At 53.0% G+C, this 23,135-nt stretch overlaps 1 protein-coding gene across 5 annotated transcripts in view; it reads left to right on the forward strand.

Moving 5' to 3' along the window:
• The first annotated feature begins 6,404 nt into the window (after window positions 1-6,404).
• The window catches only part of CHST15 (carbohydrate sulfotransferase 15), an 88,048-nt gene continuing 71,317 nt past the window's right edge, over window positions 6,405-23,135 (forward strand). Inside the window, exons 1-2 of one of the 5 annotated variants that reach the window (XM_081573399.1) lie at window positions 6,405-6,732; window positions 13,683-13,917. The gene's annotated coding sequence lies outside the window, so the exon portion shown is untranslated. Of the gene's footprint in view, window positions 6,733-13,682; window positions 13,918-15,992; window positions 16,241-16,322; window positions 16,507-17,268; window positions 18,001-23,135 lie in introns of those variants that run through there. The other 4 variants (XM_081573403.1, XM_081573404.1, XM_081573400.1 and 1 more) reach the window with 4 other exon arrangements.

Below are 23,135 nucleotides of genomic sequence, written 5' to 3' on the forward strand. Positions count from 1 at the left end.
ACTAGGAGGTGACAACATGATTACTTGGTTGTGTTTTCAATTCATGATGCTCTCCAATGACCTTGGTTGACAAGTCAGGCACAGCGCTATCTCCGAGGGTGGAAAGGTGATGGGCACTGCACCTCTGGTGGGCGCCCTGTCACACTGGAGGTCTGATGTCCTTCTAGGCTGTAGCATATTCCCAGTGGCAGGATGGGTGAACTCCCCACGCCTGGTGATGGACCAGTGGGGCTCCTGCTCCTACCGGATGCCAATCTTTCCTGCTCTGAATTCCCAAAGCTCACCTCTGGAATATCCGATCTTCTTTATGGCAGCCTCATGCTTTTAGACCAGGCTGGGTTCTCTGTCCATCTGTTAACACATCTGTCTACCCACCCACCCATCCATCCATTCACTGCCACATTTTTCGTCTGATCTCCATTGCCTCCAGGATAAGGCCCAGACTCTTGGTGTATTGATTTAGGATGATTTTGCTCTAAGGAATAAGTGGTCTCGATTCAAAGTGGTTTTGACTGTCACCCAGACATCTCATAACCAGAAGACCAGAGCAGGGCAGGCTCCAGATGGGGTGTCAAGGTTTTGACCTTGTTCTCCCGATCCCATCGGTTCTGCAAGACAGCTTTGTCCTCCGGCTCGAGATGACACGGCCATGGCCGCTCTGGGCATCTACACTGTCCCGAGGAAGAAGAGGGACCCCCCTCTCCTTCTGTCCCTCTTGATGACTTTTGGTTGTGGATTTTCTCGTCTTCTGAAGAGGCTACAAACCAATCCGGGAAGTGAATTCACACTTGATCTTAGCCAAAAGGCTGAGAAGCGATTGGGGCAGGAGGGTAGTTAATTCAAACCCAACCGACTGTCTCAGTGGATCTCAAATAAGGCCTAACTGGTGGAAAAAAATCAAACAACGACCTTCCATTGGTCCCTAGAGGACAAGCGACTGGGCAGCTGAGCAGAGTGGTTGTAAGGTGGCACGGCCCGCTGGGCAGCACTGAGGTTCTCCCTTGTCCCAGAGCCTGGCATCCCACAGCCAGTCGGGAAAACACAACATCCAGACTGTCTGCTCACCTGGCAGCTCTCCTCCATGCCGCCTCCCGGAAGTGGCCTCCCCGAGGTCTTTCAAACAGTCTTCTCACTCGTTACCTTGGGTTCGATTTTCTTTTTGCCCAGGAAGGAAGACAATCAGCATAATGGCTCCCTTGTGCTAAATGTGACACCAGAGACAAGCTCCCCTCACTCCCTCCCTGCAGTGCTCATGGGCAGCTGGCCTCAGGGCCCAGCCCAGGGAGAGTCTTCTACCCTCACCCTCGCCCCCTCCCAACTCAGAGCAGAGGCAACATGAGGCCGGGAGGTCACATGACCTCTGATACCCAGAGGACCTGGGCTCACGCCGCAGCTGGGCTTCTGGGGAGCTGGCTGAGTAGGGGTGACTGCCCACTATCTCTGGGCCTCAGTGTTCTCATCTAGGAAATGGGGATCATAACTCCAGAATTGAGAATCAAATGAGATAAGATGCTTAAAAAGTGCTCTGCACACAGGGGAGCACTATGCAAATTTGGGGGCTATTCTAGGACTGGGGGGCCAAGGCCTCTGAATCACAGTGTCAAGGTAGAAGCAAGTGACAAGGACCATGTCCATCCTATTCCTTTCAGAGTTTCCTTTCAAAAACAAAACAAATCCCCAGGCTCCATCACACATACATGAGTCTCCTGCAAATTGAGTTGAGAGAAAATGTTTGGCACGAGCTGCCCTGGAGAGAGGGCATAATAGAGGTCTTTCTGGGCAACACTTGCCACTTTGCCCCAGTATCCAGGAGCAGCCCCACCTGTCCTCTGAGGTCTCCTACAAATAAGGAAGGCCAGAAACTCAGCATCATTTATGGATTCAGTCGACAAACTTCACCAAGCATCCACTGTGTGCTAGAACCTGTGCTGAGTGTGGGGATAGAGACGTGGATACGGAAGGGGTCCAGCGGTACTGGGGCACATCGGCTGTGGGCTTGGAAGGACCGCCCCTTAGCACCTGGGCAACTGAAAAAGCCACATAACCTCTGGGAGCCTCAGTTTCCTGGTCTGCAAAAAGGGAGGAAGAAACAGTACCTGATCATGAGTCAGGGTATGTGTGCAAAGCATTCAGATAGTCATCATGATGATGGCGACAGAGACCACAAGGATGATGAGGACAAAGTTCCTCCCTTTGGGGACATTATAGAAGCACAGGTTGGGGATGTGAGTTTCACCAGGGACCTGGGGAGGGGGCTTCTAGAAGGAATGGCTCTTCAATGGGTGGAAGAGGGAAGAGAGTTCCCCAGGCCATCAGTCTGGGTGGACAAGGCATCTGCTACAGTCACTGCAAGGCTCACATCTTAGGGGGCCGACACATATGATTTGCTCTGTGTTCACACAGGCCATGTATGTTGAAAGACTGGCCATGAGGTGTCTGCCTTGTGGTGACTCAGTGATGGAGTCTGCTTTGGCCTTGAGGGGGGTGGGTTCCACCCCTCCCCAGACAGCACAGGGAGAGTGCCCACCTCTTCTTCTGTGCTTCAGCCAGAAATGACATGCATCATCCTACTGGACGTCCCCTGACCAGTACCTGCCATGTGGTCCCATTGAACCACAGGGAGGGCTGGGGAATGCAGAGGGCAGAGGTAGCGAGAGCTTCCCTGGTGAAGAGAGGGCCCCGGCGTGTTGAAACCTCAAGCAGATAAGGGCTCCTGCAGTTAGGAGAGCAAGGAAGGTGGGGGCTGAGGGCTGGGTGGTGGCGAGGATGAGATAGTGGGTCACACTGGAGGCCTCTGGCTACTAAAGATTGGAGGGCGTGGCTGGGGGCAAAGAGACTCATTGGAGGCAGGATTCTGGGCAACGGGAGTGGATGCCTGAGTTGGGGCCACAGCAATGGGGTGGGAGGAGAGGGCAAGCCTTGAGCTGTCAACAAACAGAATCAAGAGACCAGCTGGAAGCTGGAAAGAAGGGATGGATGAGAGCAAAGCAATTCCCAGACTCCTCACTGGGTCCCCTGGTCTGCGATGGGATCAGGGAGGATGGGGTAGCTTTGAGGGAAGATGAACTTCCCTGCCTCTGCCCTGGCCATGGGATGTAACAGGGCTTGGGAGAGAGGCCTGGGCTAAAGAGTCATCAGTCCACAGAGCCCAGACCTCCTGTCTGCCTCCCCTGTCCCACGCCAGGCACCGTTTGTCAGCCACCCTCCAGGCGCAGACCCCTGCTGGGCACACTTGGGGGAGACAAGGAAGCCAGCCAGTCCTGGAAGAACAAAGGGGAGGCTGATGGATTAAAAGCACAAGCACCCACTCCTCCCACTCCATCATCTCAGCTGCAGAAGTTCTGAAGTTTGAAAGTGAAAGTGTTATTCACTCAGTCTCATCTGACTGTGACCCCATGGACTGTAGCCTGCCAGGCTCCTCTGTCCATGGGATTTCCCAGGCAAGAATACTGGAGTGGGTTGCCAGTCCCTTTTCCAGGGGATCTTCCCGACCAGGGGATCGAACCTGGGTCTCCCACATTGCAGGCAGATTCTTTACCATCTGAGCCACCTGGGAAGCTCTGAAGCTGGTGATCAATTCCCAGTCTGAACATATCCAATCCTGGGGCAGGCCAGGAGGGCTTAGGGGACAAAAATCGAGGTGCTAATTATGGCACGTGGACGTACACCTTTACCACAGAGGACTGCCAGGACACATCTCGTTGGCATCATTCTTTGCAACCGCTGAGGTAACAGAAACGTGATGAATCCCCCTGGTGTCTGGTCTCTGGGATTTGGAACCCAATATACTGTAAAGGACTCCTTTCTGAAACTGGCTCTCTCAGCCTGTCCTCCGCAGACAGGAGTTGTTCTCATAAGCATCATCAAAAGTCTCGCGCACAACTGAACAGGAGAGGTGGTCTTCGTGAGCCCTAGAGTCCTTTGCCGTTTTCTCTGCTGCGCTCAGGCATTTCAAAGGCTCTTTTTGAGTCTACAGAGAGCCACGGTTCAGCCTCCAGGGAGGAGCGCCCTGCTCCTGATCAGAGGCAGGCTCTGTACACGTCAATCAACACCTGCATTATATTCTAGCCATTTCACAGATGGGTACACAGAGGTGCCGAGGGGTCAAGACGTTGCCCAGGCTCACCGAGGAAAAGTGCCTCACCTGGTGAAAATGGGAACCAGAAGTTCTGCTCAGGCCTCTGTAAATCGTGGCTGCACCTGGCCTCTGCAGAGAGAAGACAAAAGCCCTGCTAGACCTAGAGAGAAGGCAGCACCCCCCTCTGAATCATCCTGCATGAAAGGGACAGGCTTGGGATGACAGCCACACTTGTGGGATCTTCTCTGCCCAGCAGAGAGGCCTAAGCGCCTTTTATTAAACAGAGGACCATTGAACAATAAATATTTCTCTCACATGGCCGGAGAAGTTACCACAATTGGCCCTTTCCCAGCCTGGCTGAGTCAGCAGGAAGTTAGCCAAGGTGCAGAAGACCTTGTGTTCTGTGGTGCTGCCGTGTGGATATTTTTGAATTACGGAGCTGGAAAGCAATGAGGACTGAAAAACAGCCTAGAACACCACCATCCTCGTGGGTCCCTGATCCTGGAGAAAAGAGTCAGGAGTGTTCTAGGGTGCCAGGAGCCTCCTGAGGGTAGAAGCATGGGTAGGTGAATGTTACAGGGCATTTGGGAAGAAGGGGCCCAGCTGTAGCCCTCTCAGCTACAGGTTCCTTATCTGTAAAATGGGAGTAGGAATGCATTTCCTCAGGGCTGCAATAAGGCTGAGATCTTCTGCTGAGTGAAGAGGGTTTAGTAGGGAAAGCACTGGCCTTGGACCGGATCCTTCCTTTATAGTTAGGACTGCTTAGCTGAGTCCTTGGGCAAGACCCTTTCTTTTTCTGAGCCTGTGTGTGTTCGGTCTTGTCCGACTCTTTGCAACCCCCTCGGCTGCAGCCTGCCAGGCTCCTCTGTCCTTGGAATTTTCCAGGCAAGAATACTGAAGTGGGTTGTCATTGCCTCCTCTAGGGGATCTTCCCGACTCAAGGATCAAACCCGAGTCTCCTGCATCTCCTGCATTGGCAGACGAGTTCTTTACCACTGCACCACCTGGGGAGCCCTTTTCTGAGCCTATTGATTCTTCATATGAAGGTGTCGTAACACGTCCAATATGGACCTTTAAGAGGTAGGTGTGGCAACCCACTCCAGTAGTATTCTTGCCTGGAAAATCCCATGGACAGAGGAGCCTGGCGGGCTGCAATCCACAGGGTTGCACAGAGTCGGACACGGCTGAAGCGACTAAGCAACAACAGCAGCAACAGCAGGGACCCAAGCCAACTTACTGGAAAAGACCCTGATACTGGGAAGGACTGAAAGCAGAAGAAGACAGCAACAGAGGGTGAGATGGTTGGAAGGCATCACCGACTCAATGGACATGAGTTTTGTGCAAACTCCGGGAGATGGTGTGAGATAGGGAAGCCTGGTGTGCTGCAGTCCACAGGGTCGCAAGGAGTTGGACACAACTTGGCGAGTGAACAACAACAGGAACTCAAAGAACTGAATGAATGTGGAAGTATCTGTAAATTGTAAAGCCCTAGAGGTACCGGGTTTGATTTTTTTAGGTGCTGTTGTTATCGTGGCCTCTGCCTGGGGCATGTCCTCACTGAGGTCAGGCAGCTGCACGTGGGACCTTGTTTATTTGTGTTAGGCTTTCAGTAGAGACTGGGGACAGCTCCTTCATCAGGGCTTAATAGAAGGAAAAAAAACCCGTTCTGTTGTTCCCTTCGCATAATTAATATTCCAAATAAGAATTATGTAGTCATTTTATGAATATTTGATTCCTCGACTCTTCAAATATCAACTCAGCTTTCAGGCTGAATTGAAAGGAGAAATAATTGTTTTTACAAGAACCCCGATGGGCCCTGATCACACCCTGAGAAGGGATGACTTAGTTTGGTTGACAAGACATGTCATAAACTTCTGAGTCATGGTCCCTGAAACACCACTCATCCCCTTTGAGGGATGGACTTCCAGCTTCTGGGCCCCTGTGAGGCAGGAGGGAAGCACTGCGTGAGGCTGGTTTCAGGGGAACCCCATGGCAGGGCATCTGGGACTCACAGAGACCCAGTCTTGGGGGAACATCAGTGGCAGTATGTGAAGTGGGTGACTCATCTCCAACTCAGCCTCTGGTGGGCGCCTGGGGAAAAATAGGTCCTTCCTCACCTTGGGACAAAGGCAGTGGATCCCCTGGGCTCAAGAAAGAGGGACAGCGGCACTTTTGTGCCAGAAAGCCCAGGGGTCTCTGGCTCCAGGAGATACCCTCCTCACCTCTTGACTCCTCCCTCCCAGAATCCTCCCTCCTAAGGGCCAATCAGAGGCCAGATACAGCACATCTACTGTGACCCAGCTGGCTAGGCGTGTGTCTCTAGTGTGGAAGTAGGCGGATGGGGAGGGAGGTGATTGGTGGCCCCGGGGCCCCTGGAGGAGACCCCTGAGCCAGCGCTCCAGCCTTTTCAGAGCTAACCTGCTGGATGGGACTCTCAGGTGTCATCTGGTTTATTTCTGGGTTTGAGGATTGGGTATCCCAAGGAGAGAACCGATTCAAGGGGCAGTAAGCTCCACTTCATCTCCTGATTTGCCGTTTGTGAAGCTGTGTGCTTTTGGGAGCCTCAGTTTTCTGACCTGTAAAATGGGATGGTATCCTCTCAGCCCCTCCCAGATGTTCACGGACACAGTTTGCTGAAATGTCAGGAGCCATCGGTACGGAGCTATAGAAGTAGTTAGTGTGTGCGTGGACGTCTCTCCTGCAGTCTGAAAGGGTTGGTTCCCACTGTGCTGTACAATATTTTTTTCTGACTTAGTCGCCCATCCAAGATTACTTTTAAAGTCAGGTGATTTTACAATAAAGCTCAGATTTCTGGCTCCCAGGCCCCATCTAGCAGGAGCTGAGACCCAGCTGCCTGGTGGGATGGGTTTGAGTGCTCCACAGCTCCCCAGACCCCACCCTTCCCCACTGCCCAGCCCTCACCTCCTTCAACAATGTCTCAGTTGGAGGGAATGGGCAAGGTCCCCTGCACGGTGCCTGGCATGAGGCAAGTGTGCAAGAAATAGCCTCTTCTCTGTCTCTGTGCAGCAGTGAGGCTGGGAGAGGATCCTCTGTTCCCGGGAACAGACTGGTCCAACTCTTCCCCTTTCCCTCCTCTGTGACTGTGGTGTAGACAGGCATCTCCTGGCCCAGAAGGACTCATAGCTCAATTCTGGATGGAGGGGAGGGCAAGAGATGGGGTGGGCCCATTGCCCCTTGAATCAGTGGTCTGTTCGGGGTACCCCCCCAACTCAGAAATGGACCAGATGTCATGGGCCAGCCTCCTCAAGTTCCACTAATGTGACCCATGGGTTTAGCCCCCCAAGTCCTGCCTTGGCTGGGGACCTCCCATCTCAACCTCCTCAAGTGTTCAGGATGCCTGAGACTTACGAGATAACAAAGCTCCCTGCAGTTGCCTCTGAGACCTGGGGTCGGCAGAAAGGCCTTCATTAGACATTCCTTTTAGGTGTGGAGGCCCACAGGCTCTTGCCTTAGGCCACCTTGGGGTGGGGGTGTGAGAAGTGCTTGGGGTCTTGTCTTGGGTGGGTGGAGGGAGTGAGATTTGGAGAAGAGATTTAGGTGCCAAGGTCAGAAGAGGGATAACTCAGGGTCCAAGCTTTCCTCATTTAAGGCGACTCTCCCTGGTGGCCTGGGCTGTTCCTCTCCACCCTCCAGTCCTTCCACCACCACAATCCCTCCCCCAGACCAGTGTACAGCACATCCACAGTCACAAACTGGGATGCTGCAAGGTCCAAAGGGGCCTCAGAGTCTGTCCAGACCACAGGGGCCTTTTAGGGATACGTGGACCAGGTGTTAAATACAATGGAGCTGCCTACTGGGAAAGTTATCAGAAGGATTTAAAGAGAGCTTAAAAAAAAGGGAAACTCACTCCGTTGTGTCTGACCCTTTATGACCCCATGGTCTCTACAGCACACCAGGCTCCTCTGTCCATGGAATTCTCTAGGCAACAACATTGGAATGAGTCGTCATTCCCTTCTCCAGGGGATCTTCCTGACCCAGGGATTGAACCTGGGTCTCCTGCATTACAGGAAGATTCTTTATTGTCTGAGCAACAAGGGAAGGCACAAAGAAAACTGTTAACATCTTCTTAAAATCGTCTCAGTGAGAAAACCCCTCTGGGTCCTAGTCCTTAAACTCTGACACTTGCTAATTTTCCTAACAGGGGGTATTAACAGGGAGAAAACACCCATCAGTAACCTTGCTGGAATGTGACCACTTTGTTGTCTTTTAATTATATATACTTTTGGACCAATTTTTATGGTGAATGATAGTGGTTTTCCCATTTATGATGAAACACATTATCTTTTATAAATACATTTTCCCAAACTCTTTTTGCTGTTCAGTTTAGTCGCTCAGTCGTGTCTGACTCTTTGCAACCCCATGGACTGCAGCATACCAGGCTTCCCTGTCTATCACCAACTCTCAGAGCCTACTCAACCTCATGTCCATTGAGTCGGTGATGCCATCCAACCATCTCATCCTCTGTTGTCCTCTTCTCCTCCTGCCTTCAGTCTTTCCCAGTATCAGGGTCTTTTTCAATGAGTCGGTTCTTTGCATCAGGTGGCCAAAGTATTGGAGTTTCAGCTTCAGCATCAGTCCTTCCAATGAATATTCAGGACTGATTTCCTTTAGGATGGACTAGCTGGATCTCCTTGCAGTCCAAGGGGCTCTCAAGAGTCTTCTCCAACACCACAGTTCAAAAGCATCTGTTCTTCAGCACTCAGTTTTCTTATGTGGACACTTTCAAATGCAGCCCAGAAATAGAGATGGGTGCCTGACATCCCACTCTCTAGCTCCACTCTTCACCAGCCCCCTCTTCCCACACTCCATTATTGAAGCAACTTCCAGCAGCCTTACACTTTATCTGGATATATTTCAGTATGTAAATTGCTTCTTTGTGAGCATAGTGAAAGAACGTGGCAAGTGAATCACTGTACAGAGTGTTCCAGATAAAGCAAAACCTGCGAGCAGCCTGGATGACTGGGGGTTGGGGACCCATGTGCAGACCAGCTTCCTACTGAGTGCATGAAAAACCTGCCCCCACCCCCGCCAGGCCCCTGCCCTAGCCCTGGCATAGGCTTGGCACTTGATTCTCCCTGTCCATGTCCTTTTAGATCGTGTGCCTCTAGAGGGCAGGGCTGCTGTTCTGAGAGCTCTTGCATGGCATCTCTGGACCTGCTCAGGAAATGTTCCCTGAAGTGATGAGCGCAAGAGGAGCTAACCTTTCAGATTTCCTAACAGTGAAGTGTGGTAGGCCAAATTTTAAATGAACCCCATCACCTTTGTCCCTGGGGTCACATCTAGGAATGAGTAGGTTACATGGCAAAAAGGACCTTTGAGATGCAGTTAAGGTTACTAATCAGTCAACCATATCAAGATAAGGAGATTATCCTACATTATTAAAATCTTGGATTCTCCTTGGTGAGCTCTGTGTCATCACAGGAGCGCAGAAAGCAAAAGCACAGGGGTCCCAAGAACAAGAAGGACTTGACATGCTGTTGCTGCTTGGCAGACAGAAGGGGCCATGTGAGGAGAGGTGCCGGCTGGCCCTGAGAGTAGAGACCAAACCCAAACCAGCACCCAGTGAGGACGTGGGGGCTCAGTAACCTCAAAGGAATGAATCCTGCCAACAACCTGAAAGGGGCTTGGGAGTGCTTTCACCCCAGGACCTGTAGGTAACAGCCCAGCCCTGCTGTCCCCTTGGTTTTATTCTTGTGAGACCTAGAGTAGAGAATCTATCAGACTTCTGACCCACAGAACCATGTGGTAGTTAGAAGGCGCTGTTTGAAGTCACTGGGTTTGGGGTCATCTGTTATGCAGCTGCAGGAGACTAATACAGACAGAGAGCAGATCACCTTCTATCACTCCTTGTGATGGGTAATCAAGATGCTGATGACACCTTGGAGGGGCTCAGTCCCAAGAGAGAATCCAGTTCTACCCTCATGTCATTGGCAGGGATGTGAGGTCTGGGGAAGGGAAGGGGCCATACTCACACTGGATTTTAATGTCATCGAAGAAACTTACAAGGGAGTGACTTTTCTCTAGTTAACCCTTCATCCAAGAGCAGATAGTCCCTGGGAATGCCTGGTGATGCCACTGTCCTAGAACTCATCTTAGTGTGACCATGTCTGTTGTCCCTGGGCCACTTTGGCAGGCAGTGTGAACAGCGCTGATGGGCATGTGAGAGCTGGGAAGGGAGACAGCACAGAGAGGGGCCTTGGACCCTACCTGGCACTGTGAGCTGGACTCGCCTTTGGGTGCAAGGGAGGCGTAGGTGTTTAACTATAGGGCCGACATGCTCAGATTTGTGTGCTGGAAAAGATGCTGACTGTGCGTGTAGAAAGAACCAGTTAGTGGAAGTCAAGGAAAGGAGGCAGAGAGTGTAGCTAGAAGCTACTGCAAGAGGCCCAAGGGAGAGAGCGGGAAGAGGGTTGTTTAATATACAGATCCCCATGTACCACTCCCAGAGTTTCAGATCCTGCAGTCTTACCCCAGACCTACTGAAGTGGAATCTCTGGTTCTGGAGCTAAGGAATCTGCATTAAAAAAAGAAAAAAAAGCAACCCAGGCTTCTAAAATCAGCAGGCTTGAGAAGAAGATGATGGGTAATGGGAGATGGGGGGTAAAAGAGCCAAGAGTTACGGATGACACCGGGGTGCCTGCTTCAGGCATCTGGGCAGGTGTGTGGTGGGGAATTCAGAGAACTGGGGTTGCGAGGGGTGAAGCAGGTCTGGTCTGGGTTGGACCCAGTACAAAAGGTGGGCAGGGAAGGGGGTGCAAATTACCATGACCTGCTAGGAGCCTCAGTGTCAGTGGGTCACTCCCTTGCATTAAATGCTCAACCAGGAAAGTGGAATGTATTTAGAAGGCTCAGGTATTTCACAACTAGGGCAGGCAGTGCTGCTCTAAATTTACCAAATTAACAGCTCATTTTTGCTGTTGGGTGGGCTGGAGATCTTATGACAGAAACAAGTAAGTGAAAATGCTACCGGCCACAATCTTTATTGGCTAAGTGTCTATTATGCAGCTAAAAACATCCCGTTAATAGGCGATGCCCGTCAACAACTGGTAGCGACAGTCTTAGACGGTGATAACAATGACATTATGTCTCTCTCATCACGCGTAGGTTCTTTGTATCGCCAATTACTGGCCATACGCTGACTCGTGGAGGATAAAGCGGTGATGACACTGTCATCACTAAAACCACTTGGAATCCTCATCCGATTTTCCTTCAGAGGTTTCTGCCTGTGCTTGTAGGATCCCCAGGCTTCATTGGTGGGGAAAGCATTTGATTTTAAAAAATAGTTTGGTGGATAAGTTGCTAATCAAGCCAGGAAATTCCAACTGGGGCATGCACCAGAAATTGACTGGGTGTGTCCGCTGCGCCATGCTCTGAGCTGGGGTTGGGAATAGCGAGACTTACACGACCCTGTTCACACCCTCAAAGGGCTTACATCTCTCAGATTTCCCTGGAGGGATCTCCAAAGTAGAGTTCTAGAGCCTTCCAGCTATGGGAGCATCTTGAGAGCAAGTGAACTGACCCCCTGGGCCACCCCGTTAGAATAGGCAGCTCTTATGTAAATACACCTGTTCTGGTGTTTGTTTAAAACTGGCCTGTTGCTTTCTTCACTGAAGTTTTGAAACAGAGTTGAAGTCCACAGCTTTAAGGAATTTGCTATTATCCTAAATCCGGTTGAGGTTTTGGATCGAGTGTAGGAAATTTTCACAAGAACCTAAATTTCACGTCGATTTGTGATGGATTAGCATACCAAAATTGGCTTAAAGTGCACTTAATGGATGCATTACTGCAGAAGGGATCTGTCTAACCAGAGTATTTTTAAATTTATGAAATTGAAATGCATTTCAGGTTACCGAGCAGTCTAAATTCGTCAAAGTCACAGGGCTGGAGGCAGGTCGTTGCCAGTGGCAGAGAGCTGAAGCCACGTCCACCGAAACAAATTTGAGAGCCTGGGTACTGAGGCCCAGGGACCCCCATCGGCCCCGGGGCGGCCCTCTCCAGCACAGGAACTCGGACTCTAGTCGCCTTCCGCCCTCCCAGGCTGTCCCTGTGGAAAGAGCCTCACATTTGGGAATAAAGTGAAGGTGAACTGAACTTTATCCCAGGCTCTGCTAAAGCATTAACTGAAAATTAAGGGGTTAGGCGATAAGTAAGTCCTCTGACATATAAAGGGGGGCATTCCTGGGACTTCCCTGGTGGTCCAGTGGCTAAGACTCTGCGCTCCCAATGCAGGGGGCCGGGTTCGATCCCTACTCAGGGAACTAGATCCCTTGTGCTGAGACTAAGATCCTCATGCTGCAATGAAGAGCAAAGATCCCATGTGCCGCAACCAAGACCCCTGCAGCCAAATTTAAAATTAAATAAATATTTAAAAATAAAAGGAGCATTCCATTCTGATAGGAGGATCTGGGGAGACCCAACGCTCTGGTCTCAACGCTCCTATAGTGCAGTGACCAAAAGCAACTTTGTGGCTTTGAGGTGGGGCTTGTAATGAGCAGGGCCCATGGCCTGACATTGTCTCCTTTCCCCCCAAGTAGTCTGTTCTCTCCCTTTTCAAATTGCTGGGCCAGTTCCTGGAACTGTGATCCCCATCACTTCACTCCTTCAAAACGAACTTTCAACAGCCATGCTTCTTGTATCAGCAGCGTTATAAGATCCCAGAGCTGCAGCTTTCGAGGTCCTTCCTCCTTCCTTCCAGGTGGGGAAACTGAGAGCAACAGAGGGGCTCGAAGTCGTACAGGCAGCTGATGGCAGAAGCAGAACCTGGGTCTCTGAGCCTCAGTATTTCCTGAGCAACTCACACGTATGAGGCCAGGAGACTGACACAGCTGTGTCCACCTCTTTCCCCTGCTCTCACTGCACTTACTTGATGGGTGTGCCCGCCGTGAGCTTGAATTCATTGACACTAGTGAACACGGAAGCTATAGAGTGGCCTTTGGTCTTTTCCTATGTTGCTTTGTTTCTGAGCCCCAGTCTCCTCACCTGAAAAATGGGGACTCAATATTGGCTCACAAGGCTATTGTGAAGATCAAATGATATACCACAGGGGGAGTGCTTAGCAGGGTGTGTCACATGGTAGGGTGCTGTAGGTCCCCATTCTTAGGAGGGCGTAGAGAAGACTTAACCATCTTAGTAGCTCCCACCTTCATGCCAGTGTGTGGCACAGAGCAAGGGTTCAGGGAATGTCTGCTGGATGAATGAATGAATGAGTGAATGAATGTAATTTGGGGATCATGGCAGGTCCTCAGTCTTCTAGTTTTCTGATGTGCTTGCACTGTCTCATAGAATCTTTACTCAACTAATATTTGTTCATGAATTCAATTAACCAATTGAATAACAGTTCTCTTGTGACTGTTACATGCAAAGCCACTTTCAATGGCATTGGTTACTGACAATAGCTAACATCCCTGAGCTCTAACTAGGGTCTAAGAATTGCGCTTAGTGTTTTTCAGTCACTGTGTCATGAATCTTCACACCAGCCCACTGAGGGCATGTATCAGTCAGCCATTGCCACAATAATGCTGTGTAACAAAACTCCAACGTATACCTTGCAACACGCATTTCCCCCTTGTTCATGTGTTTATAGGTCAGCTGAGGCAGTTCAAATTCCAACTGTACGGGGGAATCACTTGGCTCCAGGCTGCAAGTTGAGTGTGCGTCTGCTCCATGGGTGTTCAGTTTAGAGCCTTCTCAGGATGTGTTGGTGTTGTTCTCATTAAGGATTCAAAGCACAAGAGAGCAAGCCCAGACCTGCAACACACATCGAGCCTCTGATTCAGCCACATTCTTCAAAATCTCATTGTCTAAAGCAAATCATGTGGGTAAGTCCAAAGTCAAGGGATGGGGAAGCATGTTCCATGCACTATGACACTGTGTCAGGATATAGAAGTGTAATAACCTACATGGGGTCAATAATTCAACTTACTGCATGTAGGGGCTATTATAGGCCCCAGATGGAGGCAAAGAAAGAAATGACTTGTCCAGTGTCACTCAGCTAGTCGGTGTCAGCAGTAGAGGTTGAACTCAGACAGTTTAATTCCAGAATTATGGAGGCCTAAGTGTGCATCTGGGGAAGGGACATTGTTTTCTTAAATTACTTGCATTTTTTTCACTCACTAGTTGCCAAGGTGATGCACCAGCCTCTCTCACAGACACATATCTGTCTGTCCATCCATCCACTCACACACGTCTGGTATTTGGGTGTTCTCTCAGCTCTGCAGAGTAATAGACTCAAGTGCAATTCTTGGGTGATTTTTTTTTTTTTTGAAATTAAAGTTGAGAGGAAAAACTGCCCTCCAGTTAATCTCAAGCACGTGTATAAATACCTTTAGAAAGTCCCTGTGGAATCTGTATCAAAGTGGCAGCATGACTATACTTAGAAACAATTTGCTCCATGTCAACCGTGATTTCTGACACCTGAATTTGAAAGTGACCTGGGTGGGCCCCGAGCCATCTACTCAACAGAGCGATGTGTTTACTTGGAAGGAGGAGAGGAAAGACGGAGGTATGTGTGGCCATGGAATAATGTTCCACACACCCTTACAGGAGGGGATTTCCTTCTGGGTGTTTCCACAGAACATTCCCTGTGTTTGTTTAAACCCATTGCACACACTGGTCTGACAGCTGCCTGGCCCAGGGCCTTCCTTGCAGACGCATATGCACAACCAACCTTCTTTAACGGCACCCTGCTCTGTGTCTGCCCCCTGCAATTACTTGAGTATATAAACCTCACTGAAAGGCAGGCTTTTCTTGGGAACTAATAAATAAGCCCCAAAGCCACAACGTGTGTAAGACCTTGAAAAATGGCATCATCATCTATTGGGAATTGTGAACCCTGCAAAAAGCAGCTCATTGTATTTTCAGAAAAAGCTTTTTGTTTAAAAAAAAAAATAATAATGAACAAAACCCACCAAGTGGAGTCTATATGGAAAAAGCAATCTAGTCTGAGATTCTAAGGCTGGTCTCTTGGCTGCATTAATCTCTCTTGGTAGATTTTATGTAAGAGGCATTATTTGCAGGAAAACAAGATACCGTTCTGAAGAATTCCCCTCTCATCCCAGCTTCACATCTGCAGTTATAATCCTCTGATTGTGACCCCTGCATTATTGCCATGGATGCTGACCAGAAGTTTATGACCTCAGGGTGGGCTACAGTTTCTGGGGGTGAGAGGAGCCTCGGGCAACAAAAATCATGTTTTTCCAGAAAGAGAGGAAAGGGTGGAGGGGAAGGCACCCTCAGGACGCATCCCTCAGCGGTGTGTCAGCACTTGACACGGAGAATTTTCAGCTCTTCTGGTCGCTTCTAGGACAAGATGCTGGACTGTGGTCAAGGGGACTCGGCCGGCAAAAGGCTATGTGACCGAAGACAAGGATTTTTCTTTTTTTCCTGTCCTTTAGACCTGTTTTCTGAGAGGCTGGGCTTGAGTCTTTCAGAATTCAAAGTGTTTTCTTCAACTGGTTTATCTTCGGTGGAGAGTCTCCAGGTCGACCACGGGTGCGCCACTTCCTTGACCTCGGGCAGCTGGGCGGTTTCCTGGAGCAGCCGCGCCTGGGGCCACTGCGGCCGGGCTCGGGGTCCCGCTGAACCTTCCTTCACCGTGAAAGCAAGCAGGCTGGCCGAAGAGCCCGGGAGAGCCGTCTCCAGATGCAAAAATACAACAGAAGGCGCAGAACCCACCAGCGCCGTGGCCTTGAATATCAATGCACGGGCTGGCTCCAGACCATCAAGTTCGTTAAAAAAAAAAAATGTCTCTGGCAGGGTGTCACTGGCAGACTTGAGGGGTTTCGGTTTGCTTTCTATTCGGAATCACCGCAGCGCACATGCCGTGTTGACTCGGAAGGGGAGGGGGCGGGAACCAAACCCACCGCTCCGCGCGCACGCATTGGTCTCACATTCCAGACCCGAGCTGATGTGTGTCCGCGCGACATGGGGTGGGGGGTGGGGTGGGGGGGCGGGTTCTCTTCGGATGTTTCATTCGCCATCCGCACGTCATTCCCAAAACTTTTCCTCCCCGCGCTCAGGGAGTCAGGTTGACGCGCCCTGCATGCCGGGCTCCGGGCGCGGGGCTGGGCGCGCTCCCGCGGAGCCGGAGCCGCAGAGGCTGGGCTGCCCCCGCCGCCCCCGGGCTGGACTCTGGCTTCTCAGGTACAAGTTGGGTGCCAGGCGCGGCGCGGGGGCGGCCACAGGCGGCGGGTGGGTGTCTGGCCCCGAGCGCCGGCGCCCCTCCGCGTTCGGGCCGGGCAGCGCCGGGGTCGGCCCGGGCTGGGCGTAGGGAGTCCGGGCCGGCGGAGGCTGCGCGCAGCCTCACTCCCCGCGGCGCTCCCCGCGCGGTGGCGGCGGCGGAGGCGGCGGCGGCGGAGGCGACGACGGCCCAGGCAGACAATGAACTTGCGAGCGCGCGCAGAGCCTAGGCAGGTTTGGGCCCCGCGACCCTCCGCCCAGCCTCACCGAGGCAATCGCCGTCTCCAGCGGAGGGCGTCCCCTCGCCGCCGATCCCGGCAGCGCTCTGGGCGCCCCGCGCGCAGGGGACCCCGCGGGAAGGGCTGCTTGGCGGCGGCAGCGGCGGCGCCAAGGGCTCGCACGCCCCCCTCTCCGGCTAGGGAGAATGCGACCGGAGCTCGGGGACCGGGGACTCGGCGGCGGGGTGATGGCGCTGCGGACAGCTGCCTCTGGGCACGCACAGGCCAGCTGTCCAGGAGAACGGCCCTAGGAGTCGGAATGGGGGTGCTGGGGGCGCGCTCTGCAGGCGGGGACCGACTAACCGACCGATCGGTGCTTTCTCCCTAGGAGCGCGCGTGGGGTGAAGGTGGGGGTGGGGATTCCCCAGCCACGCGCTCGGCTCCCCGGCGCACTTCGGGGAAGTTTCCAGGCGCGGCCCGGGGCAGGTTGGTGTGTTTGCTATCCGCTACTCTCTCCCTGACTCGGGTTTGGGGCCACCTTCCTGCCCTGGCTCCAGTCCCGCGGCCGCCCCGGGCGGGGAGGCGTGGGGTGGGGGATCCCAGGCACGGAAGCCCGTGGGACCGGGTTCCGGGAGGGGGACCGCGTAGGCGGGCCTGCGAGGAGACGGGGGCGCGGCGAGGCCCGGAGCGGCCTGAACTTTTGCTCCCCGCCTTCTTCCTCCCGGCCCTCCGCCCCCTGTCCCCTCCCAGCGCCCCGCCGCAGCTCCGGAGGCTGTGTGACTCGGGAGGAGCCGGCGCTTCCCGGCGGTGGCGGAGGCGGCGGCGGCGGTGGTGGAGGCGGAGGCGGCGGCAGCGGCGTCCCCAGCTGGCCTGGGCGCGACGAGCCGAGCGCGGCAGGTCTGAGCCGAGCGGCGCGGCGGGGCGGCGGGGGCTGCGGGGAGCCGGGGTGGCATCAGCCCCTGCTCGGGGACGACGCCGCCGATCGGGATGGAGCGCGAGTCTGTTGGTTATAGGTGCGGGTGGAGAGGACTCGGCGGCCGTGGGCTGATGGGGGACGGGTCGTGGCGCAGGTGGCCCCCTTGGAGTCCTCCTAAGATCGCAGAATGGAGGCGCCCGGGAGAAGCGAACCTCGCATTTGGGAGAATGAATGAAATGCTGTGGAAGCGCCTTCCGACTCCTCCGGGCGAAAGGATTGGCCGGCGTGCGCGCGTGTGTGTGCGTGTGTGTTTAGGATTCGGAGCTGCCGGGGTCCTGGGCGCGGCTGCTTGACCGCCCCGTCGCGGTCCTGGCCCCACCTTGCCCGTCCGCCCTGCAGCCGGGGTCGGCCCGCGGGGGCTGGAGCGGCGGCTACAGACTGAAGGCTGCGGCTCGGGGGCTGGCCGTTGGCAGCTGGACGTCCGCGCCTGGAGTAGGGAGGTTCGAGAAGGAGGCGATAAAGGCTGAGCCCAGCTACCCCCCTGGCCCCGTTTTCCCGTTCCCCGAGGCCCTTCGCAGCATTCACTTTGGGTGAGTTGATGGCACGGAGTTTGGGGAAATGAAGTTATATCTCTAGGAAGCCCCAGGACGCCCCGCGAAGGGATGTGGAGCGCTGTCTTGTGAGGCTGAGCCAAGGGGTTTGCAGGGCCCCAGTTCTTATCAGCTGCGTTTTAGAAGGACATCCACCAGGTGATGGAGCAGAAAGGCAGCCGGGGGGCGCACCTCCTGAGGCGCCTGGGGGGAAACTGAGGCCTGGAGATTTGCCCCAAGTTCCTCTAGAACTGCCACCCCTCCCCACAGCGTTTTCCATGCCCAACTTTCCTACTCCCCTTCCCCCAGTGGTGCAAAATCAGGAGCCCTCCCTTCCAGAACATGGTACTTGTTAATTTTACCAACAATATGTTGAATCTGGATGTCTTAGCATACAAATCATATATGATTTTGTTTAAAATAGCATGGGAATAAAATGCCTTTTAACTAGGTAATTTTTAATCAAATAGGTTTTTCTCTCTAACGCTCCTGAAAGATTGGCAGGAGAATATCCTGCCTCCCGCTGGGGGGGAAACTGAGCCAGCAGGTGAAGCAGCTCGCCAGGCTCCCTCTCTCAGTGCATAGGTGCGCAAGTGAGCCAGAAGTGGAGCTGCAGGGGGCTCTTCTCCCCCTCCCAGGTCCAGTTTCCTGGCCCTCTGAAGGAAATTCAGCAATGTTTTTGCGTTCTTTCTCTCCGGGTGTTGCATGACTGCAGTGAGCAGGGTTAATTCATCCAGGACCTTGTGTTTGGAGGCAGGATGGGGAGGCAGATTTGTCCAGAGTGGATCCCCTGCCTGCCTTGCTTTTCTTTGACGATCAGGCGGCCAGAGGTCCCAGCACTGTCCCGGTGGCTGCCGTGAGGTCTTTGTGTCTGCACCTTCCTTCTCTTCTGTTGCTGTTGCCTGTGGCCAGGAGAGGGGAGGCGTTTGACTTTCCACTGGCCCGAAGAAGAGAAGATTAATCCCAGTGTGTGGAAGAGACAGTGTTTGCAGGAAAGTTTGGGAGAGGCTGGGAAGTGGACTTTGCTTATTTGGTGTCTGGAGAAGGCGCGGAAGAGAAGCCCCAAGTTAACCATCTGGTCCACAGGCACCCCAGGCTCTTGGAACCTGCACCAGTGGATGCTTCAAGTTAGGGCTGGGTTGTGATTAGACTGTGGGTGTCTAAGGCAACCTAGGAGCTGGCTGGAGGTTGCCGGCACACTGGCATCCAGGTGAATCCCTGCTAGCTCCAGGGGATGGGGAGAGGTGGGGAGACTCCGGGGCTGCCCTGAGCAGGTGAGCACATGCCCTACCCAAGAGGGCAGCTTTGACTCAGCTCTACCCAGCTGGGAGAAAAATTGACTTGACAAGTCTTGTTAATTTTCAAGGGAATTCTCAAGCCTGAACATTTAAGTGTGGGCTCAATTCTACAGGGAGAGGAGACGGTTGGGAGTGGGTGCTCTGCCAAGAAGTCTGAAGCTTGACATCTGGTCCTGAGTTTGCATACTGGGAAGGGTGTCCCACCATCAGAGAGGTGTGGCATGTAATAAGGATATGGAGACCACAGCCCCAGGCTGAGGGACTAAGAATTGACGGGCACCCTCTGTGCCTCTGGCCAAGTGCCAGCCTTCATGTGCTGTGTGTCACGCATCCATTCAATAGCTATCTGATGAACTCCTGTCTCAGTCAGTAAAGAATTTGCCTGCAATGCAGGAGACCCAGGATTGATCCCTGGGTCAGGAAGATCCCTTGAAGAAGGAAATGGCAACCCACTCCAGTATGCTTGTCTGGAGAATTCCATGGACAGAGGAGTTTGGTGGACCACAGACCATGGGGTCACAAAGAGTCACACACAACTGAGGGACTAACACTTTCACTTGCCATATGGAAAGAGACACTCTGCGTAATACTTTTTGTATCGTTTCATTATGCAATAGTACACACCAATACAGGGAGAAGACAGAGTTCCTGCCCTTCTAGGAAGGGAGCAGGCAAAAATGTGCCGGGTAGGTAGTTGAGCAGTGAGCTGCATTAAGAGCTGGAAGAATAAGGCCAGGAAAAAGGCCAGTGAGGGGTGGGTGGCCTGGGAGGAGTCTCTTCTTACTTATGTGGGAATTGAGGCTCGGAGCAGTGAGTCTCAAGTCACAGAGCCCAGAAGTGAAACATCAGCCCAGGTCTCCAATGTTCTGGCTCCTGGGCCGGCTTTTACATCCCACCCTGCCGGGCTGGAACCTCTTGGAAGCTCCCAGATGAGTGGACACTCCCTGTGCTGGGCAGCTCTTGCTTCCTGACCCCCCAGATCCAGACCCTGTCCTGCTCCCAGGCGTCAGCAGTTCCAGGATTACAGAGGTGCTGTTTGGAACCTGTTTGTATGAGAGAGAAGTTTCCTTGACCTCTGAATAAAAGCAGAAACTATTTAGCAACATAGCTGGCCTGGGAGCGTCACTGTGTGAGCGCTCCGTCACCAGGCATCTCTTGGGCGGCACGTGATGTGGAAGTGATGCTTTTAGTCATCAACTGGTGAGGACGGTGCATCCCCTGAAAGTGGGGATACTCAGGGGACGGTGGCTGACTTCTGCCCTAACTGTGCCGCTTTGCTGCGGATTCAGAGCCTGTCTTCTCACTTAGCTGACGACGCATCGGGGGACTGTTCTGACTTGCACAAGGGGCTCCTTTATTGTTCTCAGGTGCTGGGGTCTGATTTCCTTCCTGAGAGGCTCCTCCGTTAAAACGAAGCGCTAGGACGGGATGATTTATGTGTAGACCTGGGTCTTCATGGCGTGAAATGAAGCGCAGAGGTGGCTGTTATCTAGTGTGTGTATCCAGTGTCCACATCTAGGAAGAAAAGTAAAGGGTCTGTGTTGATTCGGGCCAATACAAAATAATTTTCAAGTACGGGCATTGGGGAGGAAGACATTTGGTCCTAACAGCCGTCCTTTGCTGAGTCCCTACTGGTTCCCAGCTTGCCCTGTGCCAGCCTGGTCAGACAGGTGTCTCCCTTTGTCTCAGTCAGAGGGCGGGGAGGCCGTTGGAGACCACAGGGCCCAATCATTTAGCGCTCTGGACGTGCAAGAGGTCGAATCACAGAATGGCAGTGGAGGAAGGAGGGACATGGAGTGGGGGTGGGGGAAGCAGTCACGGAAGGCGGTGATGAATCAGCAAGTGGGGTGGGGGGTGGCAGCGGAAAGCAGGTTCTCAGTCTCCGTTGATTTCGAAAGGGATGTGGCGGAAACGTGAGCAGCCTGTTTCATCAGCACCAGCCATACGCGGCATTTATGTCTTCCTCCAGGTGCAAGCCCAGGGCCAGGTGTGTGGGGGCCACGAGGCAGAGCCTAGAGTAGTGGGCCAGGCAGAACTTGCACGAGTCAGATTACATAACACTGCCCAGAGTGCAGCAGTTGCTAGGTTAGCGCGGCTCTGAGATTGGAGTGGCCTCGGACGACTTCACCCCTGGCCTGAGAACTGGGGCCTGAGAGCTGAGCCAATTGTTATTCGCTCCATCGTGTCCCGCTCTTTGCGACCCCACGGGCTGTAGCCCACCAGGCTCCCCTGTCCGAGAGATTCTCCAGGCAAGAATACTGGAGTGGGTTGCCATGCCCTTCTCCAGGGGATCTTCCCAACCCAGGGATCGAACCCGGGTCTCCTGAGTCCCCTGCGCTGCAGGTGGACTCTTTACCATCTGAGCCACCAGGGAAGTCCTATACTGGACACTTAATACCTGCTTGGAGTGGTGCCTAGCATACAGTAAGTGCTTAATGTACATCAGCTCTAGAGCTCATTACCGGGGATGGGAGAATGTCTCTGAGCTCCCTGAAATTGTTTGCCAAGTTATTTTTTTTTTTAATGTAGCTGTGTATATTTCTTGGTGTGGTGGAGGGGAGCATGATGACTTCTAGCATGTTCTATCTCAGAGAGCTTCTCTGACATCCCAGGACGCCTTGGCTTCTAGTCAGGCTGATTGCTTCATCTCTCTGGGCAAAGAGAGGGCTGCATCCACAGCCGCCCTTTGAGATGCTTCCAGCGTACGCCGTGGACAGGCTGTCGGGCAGTTTGGCTGTGCTCCTGTGTAGTGGTGATTAAGCTGGGGGCAGATCAGGGGATGTGCTGGGGAGGCCGGCTTTCGAATGTTGCATTCCTGAGCCCCACTCCAAGCTTCGGAGAGTTCTGAGCGGGTGTGTGGGGGCCGTCTTGCCCGGGCAGGCTCGTCCTGACACCTATGCTCCGTTTCTAGAATTTGTCTGGGTCCAGGCCTTCCGGAGCTCTGAAGCAAGAGAGGCTGGCAGATCCTCAAAAGCAGAGAGTGTCATTATAATGGAAACCTGGACCCTTTCCAGAACTGTGTTTGTGATAAAAATATTGAGACAGGCCTCCTCGTCATCCAGGTGCCTGAAAAATACCCCAACATGGGCACATAATTAGATTACAGGGCTGTGCTGTGCTACATCGCTGACTCTTTGTGACCCCATGGACTGTAGCCCACCAGGCTTCTCTGTCTATGGGGTTCTCCAGGCAAGAATACTGGATTGGATTGCCATGCCCTCCTCCAGGGGATCTTCCCTATCCAGGGATCGAACCCACGGCTCTTACATCTCCTGCGTTGGCAGGCCGGTTCTTTACCCACTAGCACCACCTTGCTGTTCAGATGCTCAGTCGTGTCCCACTCTTTGCAACCCCATGGACTGCAGCGTGCCAAGCTTCCCTGTCCTTCACCACCTGGGCAGGAGCAATTATTTTTTCCTATAATGGGCAAGAACCTGGTGGTTTCACATCTTCTCTTGAAATGGAATATGTGCCTGCTGACCCTTTTTGCTCCCTGTGGTCGAAAAAATATTGATGTGACCTCGGAGGAGGAGAGGCCTCTGGAGATGGTGGGTCCCTTCCTCCCAGGGCAGCCCTGGATCTCGGGGAAATTCTGACCTTCTCTGCTTGCTCTTTTAGGGGGCTGCCCTTAGGGCCGGGGACCCATAGCACATTTGCTGTGAGGTTGGAAGGTGCATTTCAGAGCCTGAGAGGTCTGTAAAGCTGTGTTATTGTCTCACTCCTTGTTGAAAGGGGTCTGGACTGCTGTGTCTCCCCTTTGTGACATGTGTCAGCTGATTCGGGCTGGATGAAGCAAGTTCGACTAGCACCTTCATTTTCCAATCAACCAAAGGTTTG

This window comes from Giraffa tippelskirchi, chromosome 2, assembly GCF_054371585.1.
Source record: "Giraffa tippelskirchi isolate mGirTip1 chromosome 2, T2T-mGirTip1v1.2.pri, whole genome shotgun sequence".
Taxonomy (NCBI): Eukaryota; Metazoa; Chordata; class Mammalia; order Artiodactyla; family Giraffidae; genus Giraffa; species Giraffa tippelskirchi.